Genomic DNA, 24,064 nt, shown 5'->3' on the forward strand with positions numbered 1-24,064 from the left:
CAGACGTTTAACCGACTGAGCCACCCAGGTATCCCATGAAATATCAACTATATTTTATCTTCAAATAGGAAAACTGTTTTCTCACGTTCCAAGTTTATTCATTTGTAATAGAGAAATAGGCATCCCTAGTCATAACCAGAAGTCAAGTATTAATAAAATTAATACAATAGCTTATGATAAGTTGGTCGCTCCCCTCTCTTCCTTCAATTATATGTTTCATATATATATGGTCGAGGATATAGAAAGACTGTAGATTCCAAATCCAGCAAAAAAAAAAAAAAAACTGACATCAGAAAGATGTGAGCCCTTCGCAAAGTATCTATATGTATAACACAACCCCATTCATAGTATTAGCAGGTTTTCTTCTCAGAGGGGAGGAGTGGTGAATAGATATGACTATTTTAAAGTTCTTTGTTTAAAAAAAAAAAAAACTCACATATAAAAATAGACATGAATATTCTGTAAAATAGAACTTTAAAATTCTGTCAAAGGAAACTTAAATATGAAAATTTTGTGAAATTGAACGACCCCCATTACAAGGTAAAATACACATAAGCTTCAAGAGTTCAAAAACTGATCCTGGTACATGTATGGGCAGAGAGATCAATGAAACACTTGCCCTGGACTTTCTCCTTTGTCCATCACATGGAGGGAGCCCAGATATGGTGCAAGCAATCTATGACCATGTGCATAACTACAGTGACAATTGCACAGAAGGAACATGGGTCTCAATGACTAGTGGCTATGGGAGGTTCTGCTGACCTGGTTTGCTCACACAGGACAGTTTAGTGAGAAAAAAATCAACTTCTACGCTGTTTGAACCATAACATAGCCCTTGGTTACAGCAACCCAGCCTTAGCCTAATAAACAGAGCATCCAGAGAAAAATTCAGTTTTGATTCATACCTAACATTCCAGATGGATCAGAGATTTAAACCTGAAAATGTAGCCACAACACAACATCCAAGGAACCATGAGATAGGTTTTTAGCCACAGAAAGTTTATCTGTTTAGCTCTACAAGTCACTGTGAACATCTGCTACTGATGTCTCTTTCACTACAATGTAAGTACCATGGAACAAGAATTGGGATGGGTTTTCTTCGATGTTCTATATACTGCTGCCTAGAACAAGTGCCTAATACCTACGAGGCATTCCATAAGCAGCTATCGAATGAATACATTGATAAATATAAGTGTACTAATTTTTAAATAATCTGCACAGTAAAATAATTCTTATTTTTGTACAAATGACAACAAATAAATATCACTTACCACACTTTATTTTGTTAATGCACAGGTGTTCCTTTAAACTGATAATAGATCAATAACCCAATGGGAAAACAGACTAAGTACACAAACACATGGGGAACACAACAGGAAATACATATGGTCTTTAAAATTATGAAAAGATGCTCAGTATCAATGAAAATAAAAATACAAATTAAAGCTACACTAAACTATCATTTTTCACCTATCCATTTGGCAAAGTACCTATACATTTGACAATCATACTGTGATCAGCAGAGTTTGAGTAAACACCCATTGCTGCTGAAATCTAAAACTGGGGCGCCTGGGTGGCTCAGTCGGTTAAGTATCTGCCTTCGGCCCAGGTCATGTTCCCGGGGTCTTGGGATCAAGACCCATTTCAGGCTCTCTGCTCAGCAGGGAGACTGTTTCTCCCTCACCACCCCCGCTCATTCTCTCTGTCTCACTCTCCCTCTCTCAAATAAATAAATAAAATCTTAAAAAAAAAAAAAAGAAAGAAAGAAAAAAAGAAATAAAAACTTTGCAAGCTCGATGAACAGAGAGTAACCTGGCAATAAATTTCTACCAAATTTAAAATGTTTGTAACTTTTGACACAGCAATCCTACTACTAGAAATGGATCCTACGGATATACTCATAAACATGTTTAAAATGCTATCTGTACAAGGTTATATTCCCTAGAGCTCTGTTAATAATAACAAACAATAGACTAGAAGTCATCCAGGTGACCATCGACATAGCACTGGTTAAATAAATTATAGCATACGTCCACAGTGGAATACTAGGCATCCATTAAAAAAGAATGCAGTATTAATATAGAAGATCTTCCAAGAAATATTATCGCAGTAAAAAAAGGCACAGACCAGTGTATATTGTTACCATCGGGGTTTAAACACACACACATACATACACACACACACACACACACACACAGGCGCCTGGGTGGCTAAGTTCATTAAGCATCTGCCTTCAGCTTAGGTCATGATCCCAGGGTCCTTGGATGGAGCCCAGCCCCTCACAGGCTCCCTGCTCAGCAGGGAGTCTCTTTCTCCCTCTAACCCTTCCCTTGGTTGTATTCTCTTGCACTCTCTCTCTCAAATAAGTAAATAAAATAAGTAATAAGTAAATAAAATCAAATAAGTAAATAAGTAAAATAAAATAAGTAAATAAAATCTTTAAACACACAAATAAAACCCTGCAATAATCTAAAGGTTATGTGCCGGTATATTATATATGCCTTGAACTCTCTACACAAAGAATTGGTAACAATGACTGACTCTAGGAAGAACAACTGGACGGCTGGGAGACAGGAGGAGTGAAACTTGTATTTCTTCACTCTTTTGTACCTTTTTAATCTTATAAACAGTGATTATATCACTTTCCTAAAAACAAGTGTTTTATAAAGAAACAAAAATAAAATATTCATCCCCGACTCCAGATATCTGAAAACTTCTCTGGCGATTCTCACTGTCAAACACACTAGGGAACTACTGAGCTGAACCATCTTAACCCTGTTTCATAATTAAGAATCACAGGGTTAGCAATTAACAAACACCACCATCTCTTCCTCCGTCACATAAATGCATATGCGAAAGAAAGTCTCTTAATTCCATCCCTGTTATTTATTACTTCCTCTTAAAACTAATTCAACCTCACGCCACCTTAAATGGGCATGAAAATCTCTCAAAATGCTCCAAGGATAGTAGCCAGAACCAACAACTATACAAATATATTAACACAGCCTAGTGCCAAAGTTCCTTCCAGGCATCCAGAAGATGAAAATCGGACATAAGGGACGCTTCAGCAACAGCCCAAAGCTGTGCATCATGTGCCGTGGGAAACAAAAACTCACATCATTAAAGACTAAAAAGTCCAATGTCAACAGCCGTGGCTTTTGTTTTGTCCTTCATGTGAAAGGTCTCCCCGCCTCCCCGCATCCCCCTTTAAATTACAGGCTAACCCCTCACTTGAGGACTGGTTATTATGTTACAGCCTTATAAGGAACCCTAAGCAGTCATTTAGACTGAGATTCTGCTTAAAAGGGAAAATGTCCATAGCATATGGAGTGGAAGGAAAAAGGAAATTGTAAAACAAAATGTGGGGACATGTTCGGCAATTCTGAAACATAATTAATATGCAGATTTTATATGTAATACGGTAAGATTTGTGTGTGGAAAGTATGTGTTCCAAATTAGTGGCTACGGGTAAAAGAGGATGGCAGGGAGGAAATTTTACCTATGCATATGTCTGTACTTTATACTATTTTGTACTATTTGAAATTAAATAATCAAGGGGCGCCTGGGTGGTTCATTCAGTTCGTGGCAGGCTTTGCCTAGGATGGTGATCTTGGGGTCCTGGGACTGAGCCCCATGGGGCTCTCTGCTCATCAGGGTTTCTGTTTCTCCCTCTGCCTCTGCCCATTCCCCTGCTCCTGCTCTCTATCTCTCTCCAATAAATAAATAAAATCTTTGAAGGGCGGGGGGAGGAAAAAAAAAAGAAAAAGAAAAGTGGCCCTCTAAGGGGAAAAGAATGGCAGAAGTATTTTATATTTATTGATAGTTTTTTAATAAAGTGGCCAGTGGTAAAGAATACCTAAGCAGCTCCACCCGAAAAGGAAAAAAAGAGAGAGAAAAAGAGAAAGAGAGAAGCCCCCCTTCCAGGCAATGCAAGAACTAGAAGAGTTAGGCTAGAGTCCTACCCTTTTAATACCGGATTCATTTAAACCAACAAAAATCATCACTGTGGCTAAGAATTTACCGTGTTAGATTTGATCTCTGCCAAAGAGCATTAAAAGAGGTGATTTGTTGAAATGGCTCTAGGGCTGGCTCTGGCAACGCTGCTCGGAGAGCTCCTGGGGAAGCTGACTCAGCTACCTTAGAGCCCGCGCCTGGTCATGTCCTCCCACAGTCCCGCAGGCGGTGCGCTCTGGCTCCGAGCTAGGCTCACTCGTTCACCGTTCACCGGAGACTAAGGCCGCAGCATGCGCTCCTGGAGTCATGAGAAGTTCTCCAGTAGTTCTGCTCTGGTGATGTGAGGATCCCAGGCGGCTCAGGGCTGCAGAGGGGAAGACGGAAAACAAGCTGAGCAGAAGAAAATTCAGCAGTTGTGAATGTGCTGGCTGAAGGAAGCACACACTTGACAAGCCTTTCCATGGGGACTGCGAAACGAAGGGCAATTTACAACTGAAGCAAATAAGGAAAGGGGTTGAAAAACAATGACATGCAGTATGTCGAGGTCACAGATCTGCGCTGGTCTTTAAATATTTTCTAAATGACACAAAACTCAGTAAGATCTGCAGTTGGTAAATTTCAAAATCGAGTTCCTTTAAAGCCATATACCATGGACTCCCGCCAATTACAAAAACAAACGAAAAGCAATGGCTTCGCATATATTAATTATATATACTTGGTTAAAAACAAAAGACATTTGAACAGTACACAAGTATAGAACGAAAAGTCTCTCTCCAGACCCCCCCCCCGAGACACCCCATTGTACCAAAGGAACCGGTTTCTTGTGTGTCCCACCCAGAAAGGATCTGGTTTAGGTCCACTTTCAAACACCATTCTCAGCTGTAGATAGAACTAGTTCAAAGGCTCAGAAAACAATGGTGCAGAGGGAGCACCAAACGGAAGGGAAGGGGCTCTAGATAACTGAAAAACAAAAAGCCACCCAAGCTCCCCTTTCCTTTAGGAAGACTTTAAAAACATCAACATTTGCCAAAGGAAGAGGAAATTTTTATTAGAACCAAACTTTTCCATTCAAATAAGTCACAGAAAACACTGAAGAATTTACTCCTTTCAAAAAACAGCACTTTTTTTTTTTAACCTCGAGGAATATTTTGCCAAGAAAATGTTCACATAAATAAATCTAAATGGAAAACAAACCCAAAATACAACATTCCTCAATAATTATTTGAAAGGAAAATCACAACCCTGAAATTAAAGGGAAATGTTTTATAAGTAATATCAAACCTTACCTTGCTTCAGTTTAAAGTAAGGCTCATAATCAATTTGAAAAGATAGTCTAGACATGTAAAAGGCACACGAAAAATAAGACAACAATAATTATCCCCCAAAATAGAAAGATCAACCAGAAATTTCATATCTGCAGCTATCATTTAGGGAAGTTACAGAGTAAAAATCCATTTCTAGAGTGGACATCCTTAAAAACAAACACATTAACTAAGCAGAAGACACAACCTCCACTTTCAGAACAAACTGCTAAAATCCTGGTATTTTCTGAGAGGCGGGGGCCAGAGAAATTTGGCGGACTGACACTGAGGTTGCTTTCTCCTGTGCCAAATCTATGTAGGGGGCCATTGCTAAGCTGCCCTGCCTAGGGCTTACCTATAACTTGGCGGGGGCGGGGGGGGGTGGGAGCTTTAGAGAGTAAGAAAATAAGGAAACACTGGTGCATAGTTCTTTGATTCTTTCAAAAAAAGAATCATCAGAGAAACTGTCAAAGTTTAACTTTTTAATTACAAAGGTGCTTCTATTTCCTTTCCAACTTCCAGCCCTACCTATTACCTTAACTGTACGGAATTCCTTTAAGACCATGCTCTCCCGCCTCTGCTCAGCCTTCTTTAATGATTCTTATATTTTCCAGGTCTTTCCATTGTGACTCCTCTGGCATTTAGATTCTATATGACTCAACTTGGCACTTAATCCTCTGCCTTGAACTAGGTTTGTCTCAAAACCAATTTAAAATTAGGAAAGAATCACATATTATCCTTCTACGATATTCTTTCTTTCCCAATACCTAATAGATAGGTGGTGCTCAAGAGTTGCTAGATAAAACTCAAGTCTTCAAATTAAACATAATTTAATATTTGTTTTAGAAAGCATCAGGTTCTCAAATAACCTGTGGACTGAAGTCAAAACTGTGGTGTATTGTAAGGAGGAACAGGTTGGTAAAAAGGGAGCCAAAGAATCTGGAGCAAATTCCAGGTATTTAACTCTTAAATGTTCTACACAGGACCCATCTCCACACAAATACACTTCATGCCAAGAAAACAAGCTTGGCAGATCCTGAAAGGCAGTGGGAAGCAGTTATGTTCAAAATCCCAAGAATGGTTAATAAAAACAAAAACAAAACAAAACAAACCAAAAGAGAGGTGCACCAATTAAAATCAGTGTTATAAAATAAGTATCGATGTAGCAAACTCCAGCAACTTGTCACAGAACTTTCACTGAGCCGAGTTTTTTCTAAAACCATAGCCAACTCCTTTGTTTGGTTCACTGAGGTTTAACTATTGGCAGCTAATCACGTTGTGCGAAAATCTGACCCTTTATAAAGGTTAGAGGCACATTCCTCTCCAGTGGTGGAGAGTAAGGAGAAGGAAAGGGGAAAAAGAGAAAAAAAGAAAAGCTCTTATTCCAAGTGTGGGTTTAACATAGCAGTTGTTTTTCTTTAATGCAATTTAAAAGAACATGCATAGTTTCTTAAAAGTTACTGTATTATGATGGGACCTGAGTAACAGGAAAGCATAAAAGGTACTTAAAATCAAACAAGTTCTTGGCAGTCAACAAAGCAGCTAAGCAACAGGAAGAAAAAAAATTCAGGGCAGGTTTTCTCAGCTATTTAATTATAACTGCATCCTTGGCCTCTAGAAATTGTAGCTTCCAAATACTGCAGATTTCAAGACAGCACTCCTTGTGCGGCGATGGATGTTAATTACACTTATTATAGCGATCATTTTACATACACAAATATCAAATCACTGCGTTGTATACCTGAAACTAAGATATTGTTATTTACCAATTACACTTCAATTTTTAAGAAAAAAAAATTAAAAGTCATCATCCCATACCTTCCCTGTTTATCCAACCAGCCGCATAACCCAAATAAACCGTGGTGGATCTTGCTGTCAAATTACTCTTAACTGCAATTACTTTAAGAAGCAGCATATGGTTGCAAGAACATGGACTTAGGAAAGAGCCAAACCCAGTTTTCCAACCTACTTAATGTGATCTTCTCCCAAATCACTGAACCTCTGTCAGTTTGTTTTCCTTCCCATGAAACAAAGTAAATGCCTTCCATCTTTAACAGTTACTAATAATGCCAGCTATCATTTAGTGAGCCCTTAGTTCCAGAATTTTGCTAACCACACACTTGCATCATCTGATTTAATCCTAACAGCACAAAAATTGAGATGAAGGTATTAGTTTTCCCATTTGAAAGATAAAACAATGTTAGAGAGGTTAAGTAAAACTGCCCAGGATCACAGTTTTTTAAAAAGATTTTATTTATGTATGTATTTATCTATTTACTCATTTGAGAGAGAGCACAAGCACAGGGAGGGGCAGAGGGAGAGGAGCAGGTTCCCTGTTGAGCAGGGAGCCCCCTGTGATGCAGGGGCTCGATCCCATGACCCTGAGACCATGACCTGAGCTGAAGGCAGACCCTTAACAGAGAGAGCCACGCAGGCGCCCCATCACATTTTTGTAACAAGTGGAAAAAACTCAAGAATCAATTCAAGTTTTGCTGACTCCAAAATCTATGCTCTTAATTGCCAATAAGTAAAATTGCATCTTGACAGTTTGTAAGAACTGCACTTAATGTTCATAGTAAATACTCTTAGTCCCCTCTCCTGTTTTCTACTCCTTAGAATAATAGAAGTATGAAAGCACTGTGGTAGGAAAAGCAAAAAGCACACCAATCCCAAACAATAACACAAATCATCTACAAATCACTCGACAAATGTCCTCTTGTTCTGACTCTAAAATAATATTGCTACCACCAAGCATATAAATGTCGGGTATCATCGAAGAACTACCTATTCCAGACACTTGAATATATAAGAAAGACGGGTATGATCGCTTAGTAATTCTGGAGAAAGGCAATGGGGATATCAGCCGTTCCCAAGATCCCCAGTCTCCCAGTGGAACAAAACTAGGCCACATGCCCAAGACAACTGATAAACTCAGGGGACACTGCAGAGCAGAAAGAACAGGGAAAGCCACACGAAGCTGAGAAAAAGATAAACTGGCGACTGAATCAGGAAGTAGGGAGGAACGTGGAGATACAGCAGATCCCCTTCTCTGGGGGTTTCCAAATTCTCCATAGATCTTCATCTTTGGGATTTAGGGATGAGAAATGTGCATTTCCAGGAATTTCTCCAGAAATACTCTCCCAATTATAGTTCTTCTTAAAATACTTCCAAATATTCTTCAGCCACTATTACAGATATCTTTTTAAAAATGTCACGTAAGTAAGAAATAATGGTATTTACAAAAAACTGTAGCCTGTAACAAATACTCAGATGCTAGAAATGCCAGTGAACATTATTGGGTAGTATTCCAAGAGCTGGCCAAATCCAGCCCGCAGTCTGTTTTGGTAAATAAATGTTTTATTGGAACACAGCCCCACTTGTTCATTTGACGTATAGTTATGGCTGCTTTCATGCTCACACAGCAGAGCTGATAGTTCTGACAGAGTCCATATGCTTCGCAAAGCCTAAAATATTTGCTATCTGGCCCTTCAGAGAAAAAGTTGCTTGACCCCCGCAATGACCTGCAGTTTGAATCTATGCGGAAGGTTAACAGCATTGCACAGCATCACATGTTGAAATGGCCATTTTAAAGACTTCTGCTTCAGAAACGTATTTTTTGGAATACCACGCACAGGATTTGTATACAATATGCTATGTATATAAACTTATTTTATTTGCAAGGATGACTCACCAGTAGCAGCAGACAGGGCCACAAACACATATTTATAACCTAGCAACAGCTACACGCAATCACGACCGATTCTCTCCTCTGGGCTCCTGCCCTGTCCTGGCTCTGGGAAACGTCAATCTTATCCTTCCCTCCGCAGGCTCGCGTTCAACTTGACATCAGCGGATTCCTTCCATCTACCACTGCCTCTATGTTCATTGTTTAATTCTCGCAGGAGAATTGCCATACTTCTTCCCATCTACCTGATTTCTTAGCTGACTGTTTGGGGCCATCTGGAAAGACACAAACTTCCCAAGAAATCCTGGGAAGGAACTCTGCCATGGGAATAACGATTCTCTTCAGGTGTATGGAGACTAAGTGGAGATCGAACCCCCTAGACTGGTAAGGAACAGAAGAAAAAGAGTTGAGCGCAGGAGGCAGAAGGAGGAAAAACAAAGTTCAGGATGTTTTAAGGAAAAGACTAAGGTCTGTCCCAACGCCTAGAGAGGAGAGCAACCTAAGTGGAGATAAAAAGAAGATGAAATTTCCTCATGCTGTGGCCCCAGTGATAGATTTAAGGCCCAAATATCACAGCATCTTTGTCCTTCTAGAATTTCAGTTATAATTTGGCTGAGATGAAAGATATTCACTGTGAATTATGACAGGAGTAAGTGTCATTAAGCACCAAACTATTCCTGAAGATAACCCGCTTACAGTTCATAATCTCAAACACCCTCATCTAAAGTGGCTGGGCGGGGGTCCACCAAAATCCCATTTACCCATCTGTGCAACCAAAGATGCATTTATTTGTGCCAGAAGTACAAAGCATAAGAACCAAGGGTGAAACACGAGGGAACAAAGGCACTGGGATATAGCAGCACCAAACGGATCCCAGGCTTGAATCAGAGAGTCCCAGGCTGAACCCCAGCCCTGCCAATCATGTAATCTTGGGCCAACTGTCTGGGCCTCAGTCTCTCCAGGCAAAATGGGCATCATGACTTCCTCACAGAGTTGCCACATGTGAAGTCCACAGCCTGCAGGGGGTTCTAATGAATGGTAGCTATTATTGTAAACACAGAATTTAAGGAGCAGGTATAAGAAGAATAGAGAGTGACAAAGAGAGAGAATCACAAGGGTTGACATTACGTTGAATCATTTGAAAATGCTGTCATTTGACCATTTTGCCTCATAAAAATAATCAATTTTAAAATATATATTATAAAGGGCTCTGTAGGGAAGCCTGAAAGGAGAAGACTAATACCCCATCCTCATTCCCCAACTGGTGGCAGCTCAGAAGAAATCCAGACACCAGATGGGAAGGCTGCAGACTAAAATAGAATACCCCTTAGTCAACTCCTCACTAGAGAGGAGGTGTGACTTCAGGGAAGAGAAGATTCAACAAAAGACAGACAGACACACACACCTCACTCCTAGGTAGCCCACGTAACTTGCTCCTTCTCTCTTTCCTTTTCCATTCCTGTCCTGTCCTTTCTTTTTGTTATTTCTGTCCCTAGGTGAAGCCCCATGGTGTCTTGTTAACCAGCTGGGGAAAGAAATAGCATTTCTGCTCAGCTGATGTTACCAATTGCCCAGCAAGCCTTCGGTAGGCCTTGTAGCACAGCTGGCAGCTCGTAAAGAAATCCAATGGGTCTGGGTCTGGCTGGCTCAGTCAGTTAAATGCCCAACTCTTGATCTTGGCTCAGTTCTTGACCTCACAGTCACAAAATCGAGCCCCATGCTGGGAACGGAGCCTACGTTAAAAAAAAAAAAAAAAAAAAGAAAAAGAAAAGAAAAAAGGAAGGGAGGAAGGAAGGAAGGAAAGGGAAAAGAAATCCAGTGGATCCACTGCATTTTCCCTGTTATTTTTCTGTCTTCCCTTCATACTGTAGGTGTTAATTTTTTCAAGTCCTCTTAGCCCTCCCCCAGCTAATGGGTCTGTGGTTGATTCATGGCGTCATGTCAGTTCCTAGATGCGATCTGAGTTTCAAGACACCCCACTAGCCCAAACCCAACTAGCTCCATCCCAGCTCTCTCTCTCAGAAAGGTTCTAAGTGAGAAATTAGAACACCTTGTGTCCCGAGGGATGAATTACAGGTAGAGGTAAGAATGGAGGAACATGTCATTTCTTCCCTCCTCCCAACCCATACTCTCAAAACAGAAATAGACTTCCCTAATTAGATTGCTCTTCTCAGTCTGTTGGGTCAGCTTTCACGAACGTAAACCCAATTTCTGCAGCACCACCGCAATCCCCACTACCGTGTTTCATCTGTTGTCTCAAAGTAATGTGGCAATCCTTGATGATTACCCTCACACACAAAACTATGGAGGCTTTCATCAGCTGATGATCTCAAAGCATTTTTACAAGAGTTCGCAGGGATGCCTCCCACGTGGGCCAGAACCAGACTTTCTGGTTTTCTGATGGGGTGTCTGGCGTTTTGTTTCTCCTAAGCTTTACTCTAGAGCTCCTGTGTTTATATCCTCACTAGATAGACATTAGCAAAGCTTCAACAGGGAAGCTTCTTGGAAGTAGGGGCTCTGTGTATCCAATATCCTGCTGTAACCTCCATAACCTAGTCTAGCATCACACCAGAGCTACTTAAATATTTGTGGAATGAATGAAGCTTAAAATTATAGAAACATCCAAAGCATTAATAATTTCAACGTCAAAAACTTGGTAACCTAAAGCTTCTCTATCATTAAATGGCTAAGCCTCTACCCTAGACTTAAATTTCAAAACAGTGCAAAATGTACTAAAAACTCTTACTTGAGTGGAACAGGCTAACATAAAGGAACATATTTAAAAACTGTAGAAAAAAACTCTATTTCATAAAAGCAGTTCTCACTTTAGAATGGTAGTAAGTTTTCTTAATACATTTACTAACGAAACATCTTCAAAATGAGGTTAAGTTTTTCAAAATTGTATCTATAGAAATTTCCAGAAACACTGATACGGCTCCTGCAAAACAGGAGAAGAGAGAACTAAAGCTTTTAAAAAGCATTCCTCCAATCTCTTCTTGAAAATATTTATGTCATCTACCAACCTAAATAAAATTTTCACCAGATTCCTCTCCCTAATTAAGGTTCACTGAGAATAAACTGAATAAAAGGCAATCAACATTCTTTTTCTAATTGTTTGGCCTAATGTATTATTTGCCCACAGGCACATAGACATTTCCAAGTCTAGGCGGGGAAACTGCTTGCCCCCCCCCCATGCGGAGAGAACAAGGTAACAAACAAAAAAAGAAAACCAGTAAAGTTTAAAAAAAAAAAACAATTAAAATAAAAGTGGACAATATTTTTATGGCTTTCTTTTCTTATTGTTACTGTCTTGTGTGCATGTGTAATGTTACATATCCGTAATTATGTCAGACAAGCCATGCATTTTATAAGGAGTTGCCAGTCCTGCAATGAGTTATCTGAAAAAGTAACCTGCAACTTCTTAAAGAGAAAAACAGGCTCTTACTCACCATTAAGTTTTATAATAATTGGGGGAGCATCCCTTCCTTACTAATCAGCAAATACTTGCTGACTGATGAACAACAGTGAGATTAATTTAAGATTAAAGTCAAGAATCTGGGTGACTGGGTCTACCGGAGATTGAGTAGCCTTGAACATTACCGTTCTTCCAACTTTGCTCCATCATGTGGATGGGAGGACTGTAGGGAGTCATCAAGGTATGGTGGAGAAAACACCAACATGAGGAGCTAGACATGTCCCTCCACCACCAGTTGTGTGACATGGGAAGTCTCTTATCTTCTCTGGCATCCATTTTTCCTAATTATAAATTGAGAGTGGCAGCCCAAGTTGCTAAGTTTCCCTCCAGCTCAAAAATTCTGTTTAGATATTTCTTTTACAATCACTAGAACGATTCCTCAAGAATTATGCCAACAAGAAAGGGTATGTCTTTAATTAAAAATGGTTTTCCAGTCTACTCCTGTACCAAGATGGCATACAACCTACTCATCTTTAAAAAAAGGTAAAAATAACACTTTTCATTTAATTCAGCCATTGAGTTCCTAACTCATAGAGGTCTGCTTTTAATTTAATTAGCTTACCAATAATCTGTTTGCCAACTAAAGGATAACTGAGTAAGAAACAACACAAAAAGAAGTAGAACTAAACTAAAGTCAGCATATCCACCTCAGTCACTACCCCAAATCTGCCAGTCTTCCTTTATGTCCTATATCATGTAATGGAACCACCACTGAACCTTGAGGACAAAGTTGGAAACCAAGGGGTTCACCTTACAAACCCCATCACTGCCTTTGTTTCAGCTCGTATGGTCTCCCATCTGCAATATTTCCAACTGACTCCTTGGTGAGCTCCTCCAGGTACCTGCCAACAGTGCAGTCAACACCTACTGAGCCTCTCCTCTGCTTAACCATCAATAGCTCCCCTCAGCATGAGCAGATTCCTCCATGACCGGGCCTGAGATCTCTCCAACCCCATCCAATTATCACCCTACAGGTGCTCTGACCCTAACTGCACCATACAGCACCCTGAAGACACCACAATCTTATTGACCTCCTGCCTTTACCCTTGTCCCCCCAAGATGTCTTTTTCCCTCTGTCAAGTCCTACGCTTCAAGGTCAGCTCACATATCACTCCCTCATAGAGGCCTTCTACCCCCATGCCTGCACCCTGTCTGGGGTACACGAACCTCATCTGTTGTTCCCAAACTTAATGACTATGGCACCTAAAAGGTGCTTTTTTTTTTTTTTTTTTTTTTAATTTCACTGCCTAGTGAGTCTGTGATTCCTTGAAGATAAGGGAGTATTTTTTCATCTCTGAAACATCAGGGACACTCTTATAAATAATAGGTCCTTAATAAATCTTGATAGATGAATGGGTGAGCCCTGATAATGGATTCAAAACATAAGTGGGATTCTCCAAAGGAAATATGAACAATAAAAATTTAGAAATAATTATGCAAATGGGGGAAAAAAAAGGAGGTAGGCCTACCAGCATCCACTTTTAGTGTTGTCATGGTTTTATAATTCAAGGCAAAAAAAAAAGAAAGAAAGAAAAAAAGAAAAAAATCCCCAAATTCTAAATTACAGAAACTAAGAGAGAACTAAAGTGTTTCTTATTTCACACAAAAAGACAATGTGTAAACTAAATGTATACACTAAACCATAGTTTCCTACTGACTTGCATATATATACAGGGAAGTACTCCCTACTCTAATACTTTAGAACATAATCTTTTTCTAAATTATATATATAGAAAAGTAACTTGAGAACAGCAGTTGAATACCACGCTAACACTGTAATATTACTGGAAACTAAGATGCTGTCAGTAAAATGTAAGAAGGAAGATGCCTCATCTTATAAGAAAAACATTCTTTTTTTTTTCCCAGAAAATTATTCCCAAGACAGTCCCCTTAGAGCCAGGCCCCCGTACAGTTCTCAAGGCTAGGCTCTCACTCCCTGGCCTCCTTCCAGATGTCTTCAGTCAAGGTGCTGGGGCCAGAGTGGGCAAAGGATGAGTCCTTCTCACCACGACCATGCTATCTTCTTAACAGTTATTCCCCGCCCTACCACCCATTTCCCCAGCTCCACCACCCATTTCCCCAGCCCCAACCTTTTTATACCACAGAGCAGGAAGAAAAGAACACATACATCAATTGTTACAAAATGTAACTGAGCTTAATTTAATAAACATAAAGAAGGTAACAGAAAGGAGGAAAGAGCCAAAGCTGAATATTAAGGAAAGGAGAAGGAAGATCCATGGAATAAACGTGCCTGTAAGTAGTACTCACTGGCTAGGATCACTTTAAGTTTACACATGAAATTGCTTAATGCATGAGTCATTTTAAATCATGACTGTATTGATTCACTGAGTATGTTCAAGCAAACCTGCAATGAAGTTGACCTAGAGTCTGGAGATGCAGATGATTCTCCAATCAAAAGAATGGGGGCGACAGATATATTTTGGAAAAACCAAAGACATAAATAAGTATGTGTTTGGAAATAACATTTTTTTAAGTTTTTTTTTTTTTATTTATTCATTTCAGAGAGAGGGAGCGCACGTGGTGGAGGAAGAGCAGGAGTGTGGGGGAGGGTCCGAGGCAGACAGAGAAGCAGACTCTTCCTGAGCAGGGAGCCCCACGCAGGGCTCAGGGCTCGATCCCAGGGCTGGTTCATAACCCAGCACGAAGGCAGATGCTTAACCAACTGAACCACCCAGATGCCCCTGCAAAAACACTTATACCCTGTCATTTTCTTATTGCAAACAGGCAGAAGAATGTGGGATAATTTATAAAAATTGGGCATGGTTTAAAAAAAATGGGTTTAGAATTTACTGTTCTGAAGGCTTCTGTGACGCAGTCAACAAAAACTGATGCCCAACTCGGGGAACTGGTCCAGGAGCTCGGCTTCTATCCTCACCCAGTGTGTGGGATGACTGAGAGGCCGACCTTCAGCTTCTACTTTAATGCTCTTAGCTCTAACATTAGTCTTACATGCTGATGGTTTCTTTTTGGGGTGATGAAGCGGCCTAACGTTGGATAAGTGACAGCTGCACAATGCTGTGGCTTTACTCAAAGCCACTGAACTGCACACCACGAAAGGGGGCATGTTTCAGTATATGAACTAACTCGAGAAAATAGTCTTGAAAAGAAAAATCAGTCTGAAAGCTCTTCGGCCTTTTCCTGTACAGCTTCAGACCCTGAGTGTATGCTCTGCTGGTAATTACACAGACATACTGGGTCTCCCACCTCATTTTTACTGAAAGAGCTGAAGCTTTGGAATCACACCGTTCAGTCTGGGAACTGAACCTAGGTCTGTCATTTCCTAGGCTCTGGAATCTTGAGCATGCTACCATCTGAGCCCCCGTCCCCACCTACCTCTCAGATGAGCAGAACGAGTCTGCTCAGACTGATGGTAAACAGCAAAAAATTTAAATGGAAGGGGCTCTCAGATGGGACATGCCAGCTGGTGGGAGAAAACCAAAAGGAAGATGCAGAAGGAGGAGGATGGGGCAAGTGAGGATTAGGGACCGAGGCCAGCACACCTAGAATCAGGGCAAACCTCTCTGGAACCCTCTTTTGGGTTCCAACGATGCTTTGAGGTCAGAGTGATGTGAGTAGGCCTGCTCCCAGAAGCCTGTACAATTAGCAAACTACATTATCTATGACCCCTAAATTTCTGGATTCTTTCCCCAAGTCATTTTATATGAGTAACCACAAAACAGAGACATTTTCTATACTTTTAATCACCTCAAGAGTCATTGAGCATTCAGTCCACTAATGGAATTACAGCCTCTCAACTTGGACTGCTATTAATTAGAACACATAGTTTTGCACCAGGATTCATTTTTTATGGATTAATTCTATATAATAAAACATGCCTGAAGTTGATTGTGTTAGCAGACTTTTCATCGCAAGCCTCAAGATTCCACACCTGTGATTTAATTTACATCAGCACAAGTTGAAACATCAGCTTTTCGATCATTTGTGATATTGCAACTCTTAAGAAACAACCTACCTGACAATGAATCCGAACAATCTGTATTTACCATCAATAACCCAAATTCCCAGCTGGGCTAGAATAATTCTTCATAGCGGTTTTAAGAACACCATTCTCACTTTTAAAAAAATGTGTTCTAGTTGATCAAGTAACTGACCCCTTCAATATTATGTACTGTATATGTACATTTATGTATGTGTATATCTATACACACAAACACACACACACACACACACACACTCTCTCTCTCTCTCTCTCTTAAAAATTTATCAACTTCATGTCACACAGGTTTCTACCTGGAAAAACAATTCAAGAAGAGTTAAAAAGACTAGCGAGTTGTCAGCTCTGCCCTCCCCTAGGTAGAAGCTACACTAGAGCCAACTCAATTCCCACAGTCAAAGATCCTTGAGAGACCAACAGGTTAACAAAGGAGCCTTCCTCCTCTGCACATGAAAGCACCGGAGGATGGCTCTCTAGTGGAACTGGAGAGTGAGCGGAATATCACCAAGCTGGGATTCTTTCAATGAGACGACAGGACCCCGAAAGCACAAGACAAGATTAAAAAGAAATAAAACATGAGCCACTGCCTCTGTTTACCATTCACACTGTCAACAATTCTGAGAAAAATCCTGCTGAGTTTCAGGTCACTAAACCCTCGTCCATTTTATAAATATTTGTCTCCCTGATTTTGCTTTCTTACTTTTTTAGATCCCAGAGGGAAATGATCATGTTCTCTAAGTTTCAGGATGGCTAATTTTCTAAAACTGGCAGGAAGGAAAAGGCTAGCTTTGGCTAGCTCTAATTTTGAACGCATTAGGTCTTGAGGTAGGGAACTCTTAGGTAATTTTTTTTTTTTTTTAAATAAACTGTTGGTTGTTTCGTGAGCCGCATTTTTGTTGTTTCTACCAGCATTGTGGTGCAGTACAGTTTATTTTAAGACAACACACTCTAGCATAAATTCCACTGAGTCTCCCAGAACTTACAACCAAATTTAGACTGATTTAACACAACCACGAGGTGTCCTTCTATCTTACTTGACTTTGGACATATGAAGAGTAGGTCAAATACATGTTTAAAGCTATTTTAAATATAATCTTGTATGACCTTTCCTAGCACACACATGCACATGCACACACACACACAATGCTTTCATTTCTACTTTAGGGTTATACTCAATTCCTAATGCCTTTGGCAAAGACAAGATCCAATATGTAAGGTAATTAAGGGAAAAAAAGGCAAATAAATATGAATATTCCTCAGAAGTAATATGCCAAGTGTGGGAAAGGCTTTCGAAACTTCTTATATGAATATGCTTTCTCTCAAGGGAGAGAATGGTTCCCAACTATATGGTTATTTTGTACATCAAACATCAAGCATGGTAAGAAAACCAAATTATTTCACACCCACATCCGTCATTTCTCAAATACAGAATGATTTATGGATACATATTGTATGACTATATATTTAATCCATATATATTAAAAATGCAACTACAACTTTAATGCAGGCCCAAATTATGTCTCCTAGGAAATTACCAGCATGACACACACTATCCCTGCCATATCTTCTTCCTCCTGTAAATGTAGCTAAAACTCAGAACTGAGTCCAGACAGCCTAAGTTAGAACCCAGGCCCAGCAAATTCACTATCTTTCCAGCATTGGAGGCATAACTTAATGGGCCTCATTTCCCTGAGCTGCAGAATTAAGATTTAAAAAAAAAAAAAAAAAAGTTGTGCCTGCCTCACAGAGTTATTATAAGGGTTAAGACTGAATATACATAAAGCACTCAGAACACGAACCTGACATATATGCACCATGGAAGGGTAAGCCATTTCTGCTGACGCTGGTGTTCCTATTACAACCATCATCTTAACTGGTGTGAGATTCATTTCCTTCCTTTTCTTCATAGTTACCTTTTAACAACTGAAAACTAGTTACTTTGGCTTGTCTTTGAATTCCATTCTTTTCTCACTCTGGAAGACATCACAGAAGGCATAGGGGAGTGTGGTGTTGAATCAGCTTTAAAGTATGTCAAAACTTCTGTACCTCAATAATAAATAATAAATGACTTGTGATACTCACAACAGACTGACGTCTAGCTCTGCCCCATGGCAGAACTAAAAGCCAATGTGCAGGGATCCCTTAACCAGAAGGGTTTATTGACAGACTCAAGGGAAAACTTCACACTGATACCAACTTTGCAGATTCCATCCTTCAAGGGTTATCTAGGAGCAGAAAACTGAATGCAAGTCACCACCAACCAACCAGCCAACGACACCTCTAATTTAATATGTGGCGCTATTCTTTGTCAGTAAGGATGCATCTAGGAATACCTATCAAAAACACGACGGAGCCATTTATGCTATAAATTCTAAAAATGAAAACTAAAGACTCACATCTGGAACTCACCCAAGTCCTTTAAAGACGTAAAATTAACACAGTGCTGGTCTGACATTTAGAAAAAGACAAAGTGGCAGGATACTGTAAACATGGCACGTTCAAGGCCACTCTTTACCTCATATCAATCACTGAGGAATCCTATTTCCTCCAAAGAGTATCTCCAATTTGCCATCTAAATAAAAATTGTACTAGGAAGGGCCACATACTTTTTTTAAAAAAATGCCTATCATAAAGGTTTTATATAAAACAGTTTGGCCACGAACCTTCCTTTGCCATCTTGAGTCATAACATAGAAAAGACCATGCTTGAGATAGCATGACCACCGGCCCCTCAGTGTGGCCTGCAAGTGGCCGGGGAGGGAGACGTCTGCAGCCAGGATCCTTGAGACCTATAATCCACATGGAGTTTCCAAACGGGAACCACAGGTTACTCCTAAAATCAGATCTGCCTCTCCCAGCCCTGGCATAGTGCCTGACACAGGGCAGCACTCAAGGGAGTGGGACTGTCTGTCCTCTGCCACAGAGCCGTCCGGGTACCCCCAGCCCCTGCACCACCATCAGCAGCATTCTGGCGCGTCTGGCGGGTCTCGATAGAGAACTCCCTACACTCGAGTATATCTGTTGCCTCTGCAAAAAGTCAAAGTAACTTGGAATATAAAGTCACAGGAAACCGAGACTGTACTAGGTCATCAGATCACCTCTGTTTTGAATTTCTAGAACTACTTTTCTACACCACTCAAATAGCATTTCTTTCCTTCCCTTCTCTGGCGACCGTCTGGGCTTACGGGACCTTGAGCCTTGAGCTAGGATGTTCCTAAAGTGAGGTCTCCTGCAGTGTCACCTGCCTGGCTGGCCCAGGGACGTGGGAGAGGCTTTACTCAGAGAATGGGCTCAGAAAGCACACAGAACGAATGTGACTAAACCAAGCCTCTGCCGCTCTCCAAAATCAGATATGTTGGGGGGTAAAAATAATTTTTTTGCCACTAATTTTAAGCATGGACATGCAAAGCTGTTTGGGGGGAAACTACAGCATTACCTCAGTGACAAGTGACTGTTCTCCTGGCTTCTCAGCAGAACTATCAAACTTTAAGGCTCGTAACCCTTGGATACACTTTATATAAATTAACAATTTCTCTTGTCAAAAACTCAAACTAACCCAGACAAACAGGCTTGGAAACTACCAGCCAACTTCATTCTGTGAGTAACCATTAAGTTTTAATCAGATGTGGTTCAATTTCTGCAACAGCGAGCATTAAGAAGGGCTCATCAAGGAAAATGGGCAAAAGTGGGGGCAGGAGGAGGTGGGAGGAGGAGGAGAACAAAAGAACCTCCCCTGAAGCCAGTCATGTAACACAGACTCTTGACGGAATACTTCTGCCCCTCTTTGCAGCTGTTGTCTCCTGCAGTTGGCACGAAGCACTGCCAGTCTGGGACCGGCTTCCAGTGAGGACAGCATTGTTTCACTGGCTACTTAGGCAGTGCACACACCATTAATGGAGTTTTTATCTCTCCATTTTCCTGTCAGTACAGAACCAGCCAGTCTGACTCTGTTATTATCATTAAGAAAGCTTTTTTCCTCCCCCCTCCCCACACACATCTTTAATCCAAACAACATCTGGGAACTTCAGCCTCTATCATATAAAAGGGAAACAGATTTAGAGGTAGGGGGGTGGGGGTGGGGAGGGAGACAGTTCCATCCACACTGAACAACAACCAAATTCCGACAGCCAAACTGATCTAGAGCCACTCAATAGCTCTAAAATGCTGGCTTCAAAAAGGCAAGCTATTTCCTACTGTATTGCTTTAAACCTTCTCTGGGCCGTTGCTATATGAAAATAATACCATTTTGACATGTAGCTTTTTCTTATTTAAAAAAAAAAAAAAAAAGGGAAAAAAATCCACTACTGCTTTCTTAGGTGGAAAGTTCCATTGTAAAATCAGAGTCAAGAATGCTATCTACAAGATGATTTTTTAGAAGAATGTATTTTTTTTCCAAAAAGGAAAAGAATAAAGACCCATTACAACACCTAACAAGCAATGTATCTCCAGTGTACAAACTAATAGGGAAAAAAAATGGCGCCATTAAACCCAGAAAATATGTCCTCCTGTAACAGACAGCTGTCTCCTCTGTAGTTTAAATGTGCTTTTTGCTTAGATCACTCCATGAGTCATGGAATCAATACAGGAAAATGCACAGAGCCAGCCACACTGCTGATTCCCACGGCAGAGCAGGTTCAAGCCACACAGTTCCTCTGTCCCGTCTCTGTCTCCAACACATGCACGGGGCGGGGGTAGGGGGTAATGTAGTGGGGGATGTACACCCACTTCCTACTTCATGCTTGAACCTGCCTCACAGGGTCCTCACTGCCGGTCTTTTCATCAAATTCCTTCTCTACCAGTACAAACTAAAAGTTACAGACCTCACATATGCAGTTGTCAAGCAATCCCTTACGCTCTGCACCCCTGTCCTTTCTGAGTTTTCTAGAAAGCACCAATAACAGCCATACTTAGGCACTTAGGTTAGACGGGATTTACTTCCCCAGAAAAGCTCACCAAAGTGAAGACACAATCAGAACCGGACATTTCAGAAATGCCAAAATCGGAGTCAGCAATGGTTAATAGTTTATTTTTAATTTATCTTTTCGTTCCCTTCAGCAAAAATCGGGGGAAATCACTAACTGTCCGCACTGCGGGCTCCTGCCCCCGGAAGCTCTGCCTTCCAGCCGCTGGCAGTCCGTTGTTAATGACGGTCTCAGTAACCTGATCCTCCCCCAGTGGGAGACTTGAGTAAGCACTGGCCTCTCTCTGCTCTCGCCTTTCCATTGTCCCACCCCGCAGGGCCAGCTGTTTCTGACAGCCAAATTGCTGCGTGCTAAGCAATGAATGCTGTCAGAGAAGGAATTTTCATTTCTATAATGCATAGGCCTCCGTGGACAAATTATCCAGCTTATGGTGCTGGCTGCAGGATACTGCTCCAGGCTTGAAGTGCTGCCAAAATGCAGCCTTTCCTCCCCTCTCCCCAGCCCCTGGCTGACGAGACAGTCACTTGAAATGAATCTGAATGGCCAGAGAGAACAGAACACGTGCTTTCAGGGACAAACAAAACATATGTCAAGAATGGCTGTCCAGCTACAATCTTTGATGTAATGGCATACGGTGCAAGCTAATTGAGCTACTGTCACACCAGAGCTACCTTGCATGGCATCCATTAAGACCTACCGTAATTTGATACCCTGCAGTGTGCATCCCTGGGGCATTAGCAAAATCACTGGCCCTCTGCTTCCAAGGGACACCAGACTTACCTGAAAACACACCAGGAACTTACTGCTTCCTGAAAACCAAGGTGATAACCACCAAGCAACAATCCAGGAGGTCCCAAAACACTACTCCTTGATGGTTAACTAAGACTCCTGATACGTGATTTATAGAATTATTCTGTAGGAATCGTTTGCCTCTCCAATGCCACCCCCATTCCCAGCAACAACCCCTGACTTGGGTTGGGGCTATGCCCCTTCCTTTCCAGAGTGAATGTTAGGGGAAGAGGGACTAGTCCAATCAACACACAGCATTCCACTGTGGGGTAGGATGTGACCTTGGCTGGTCCAATCAGAGTGACTCTTGGGATTCTGCTGGAACTGCGAGAAAAGAAAGTTTGATCTTCTCATTTTACTCAAATCTGGGAGAATATGCCATAGCCATTTTACTATCACGAAGGAAGAAGGCGACTGAGATTGAAGTGGCAAAGAAAGATGAATTGGGGGGAAACAACAGGGTCCCAGGGTCATCCCCTTGAGTCCTGGGTCAACCCAGATCTAAAACCTGCCCTACTCTAGACTCCCCAGTATAGTAACCATTAGATTCTCATCTTACTGAGGCCAGTCTGGGTTTTCTGTCACTTGCAAATGCAAATTAACAGATGAACCATCATTCCATCCTAAGAACACCCACCGGTTAACACAAACACATATGTTATACCTTACCATGTAAGTAAGAAGAAGGTTTTGTATTTTTGGTTGTTTCCTGTGAGAACTTCACTCTTTCACTTGTCTCTTCTAGTTCTCATACCCTAACGGGAGTTAAAATACACAAAGCATCACCAGATTTTGCCCCTTCTGCAATGTGTCTGAATCTCCAACCAGAGAGGAGGAAGCCAAAAATTCATGACCTGCATTTTCTTTGGGTGTCATAGATCTTAACACAACCCAGCCTGTGCAGCACAGAGAAAGTGGACTCTGTTAGCAAGTGGTCCGTCAGCAATGTGTCAATGAAGCCAACGGAGAGAAAGGCCAGGAAATCATCATAACCCTGACCAGGGGAGGGAGGGGGCACCTGCTCTTCTGCTAGGGGTTCGGGTCGGCCAAAGCACAAGCACCTGCAGTCTGCAAGCCGCCAAGGCCATCACGCGCCCCACATCCTGCAGCCGCCCTCTTTATCATTAACTACTGTCTGGCCAACAAGGGCAGGGCTCAGTTCAAGAACACCGGGAACTTTAAGGCAGGAGGCATATCCAGAACCATGGTGGGCTCACAGCCACACGCTACAACTATAAATATCCTTCTGGCCACCAGCCCAATAACAACCACAATGCCTGCTCCCTGGCTGGTAACAGAACTGCAGGTCTCTTCCCCCCAAGAAATTCAGCACAACCGGGGATGGCAAAAACCAGGAAGTGTGCGCATAAGCTTACTCAATCCCCAGGCAAGCCTCGTTTCCCACCCTCCTCTCATCCGTACCTGGCCTCTGAGCCCCAAAGACCAAAATGAGGAGACTTCAAAGTTGAAACTCATATGAATAAAATCGCAGTTTGATTCTTAAGAAACACTGGAGGACACTGGGTCCACATTTCGAAAGAAGGGAGAGAGGGAGGAAGGGAACAAGATCAACCCACTCTCAATGCCTTTGCATCATGACGATCACTATCAGGTTTGGATCCCAGGTCCAGAGAGTCGTTCTTTTACTGGAAGAAATGAGGGAGCAGGGTGCCCTGACTCCTCATCCGCAGGGAGCAGAAAGCAGTACAGGAAGCCCACAAAAACTGCTTAGACAGGGAAATCATGTAAATAAATGACATACTTGTTTAGCTGCCTCTCAAGGACAATTTAAAAAAAAAAAATCTCAAGACGGACTTCAGCTCTGTGGTTGAAGATCCACCTTAAACCTGAAGCAGAGTTCTCTTTGGTACTTTAGGAGGGTCATTCTAGGGAAATACCTTGTGTCACACCCACTGCAGAAACACAGAAGCCACAATGACCCCAAACACAGAGGAAGACCCTG

The 24,064-nt window shown here is 41.4% G+C and overlaps 1 protein-coding gene across 2 annotated transcripts in view; it reads right to left on the reverse strand.

Moving 5' to 3' along the window:
- The window catches only part of ACVR1 (activin A receptor type 1), a 126,158-nt gene that overhangs the window by 71,258 nt on the left and 30,836 nt on the right, over window positions 1-24,064 (reverse strand). The window contains exon 2 of one of the 2 annotated variants that reach the window (XM_044242103.1): window positions 4,138-4,318. The gene's annotated coding sequence lies outside the window, so the exon portion shown is untranslated. Of the gene's footprint in view, window positions 1-4,021; window positions 4,319-24,064 lie in introns of both variants that reach the window. The other variant, XM_044242102.1, reaches the window with a different exon arrangement.

Source organism: Neovison vison, chromosome 3 (assembly GCF_020171115.1).
Source record: "Neovison vison isolate M4711 chromosome 3, ASM_NN_V1, whole genome shotgun sequence".
Taxonomy (NCBI): domain Eukaryota; kingdom Metazoa; phylum Chordata; class Mammalia; order Carnivora; family Mustelidae; genus Neogale; species Neogale vison.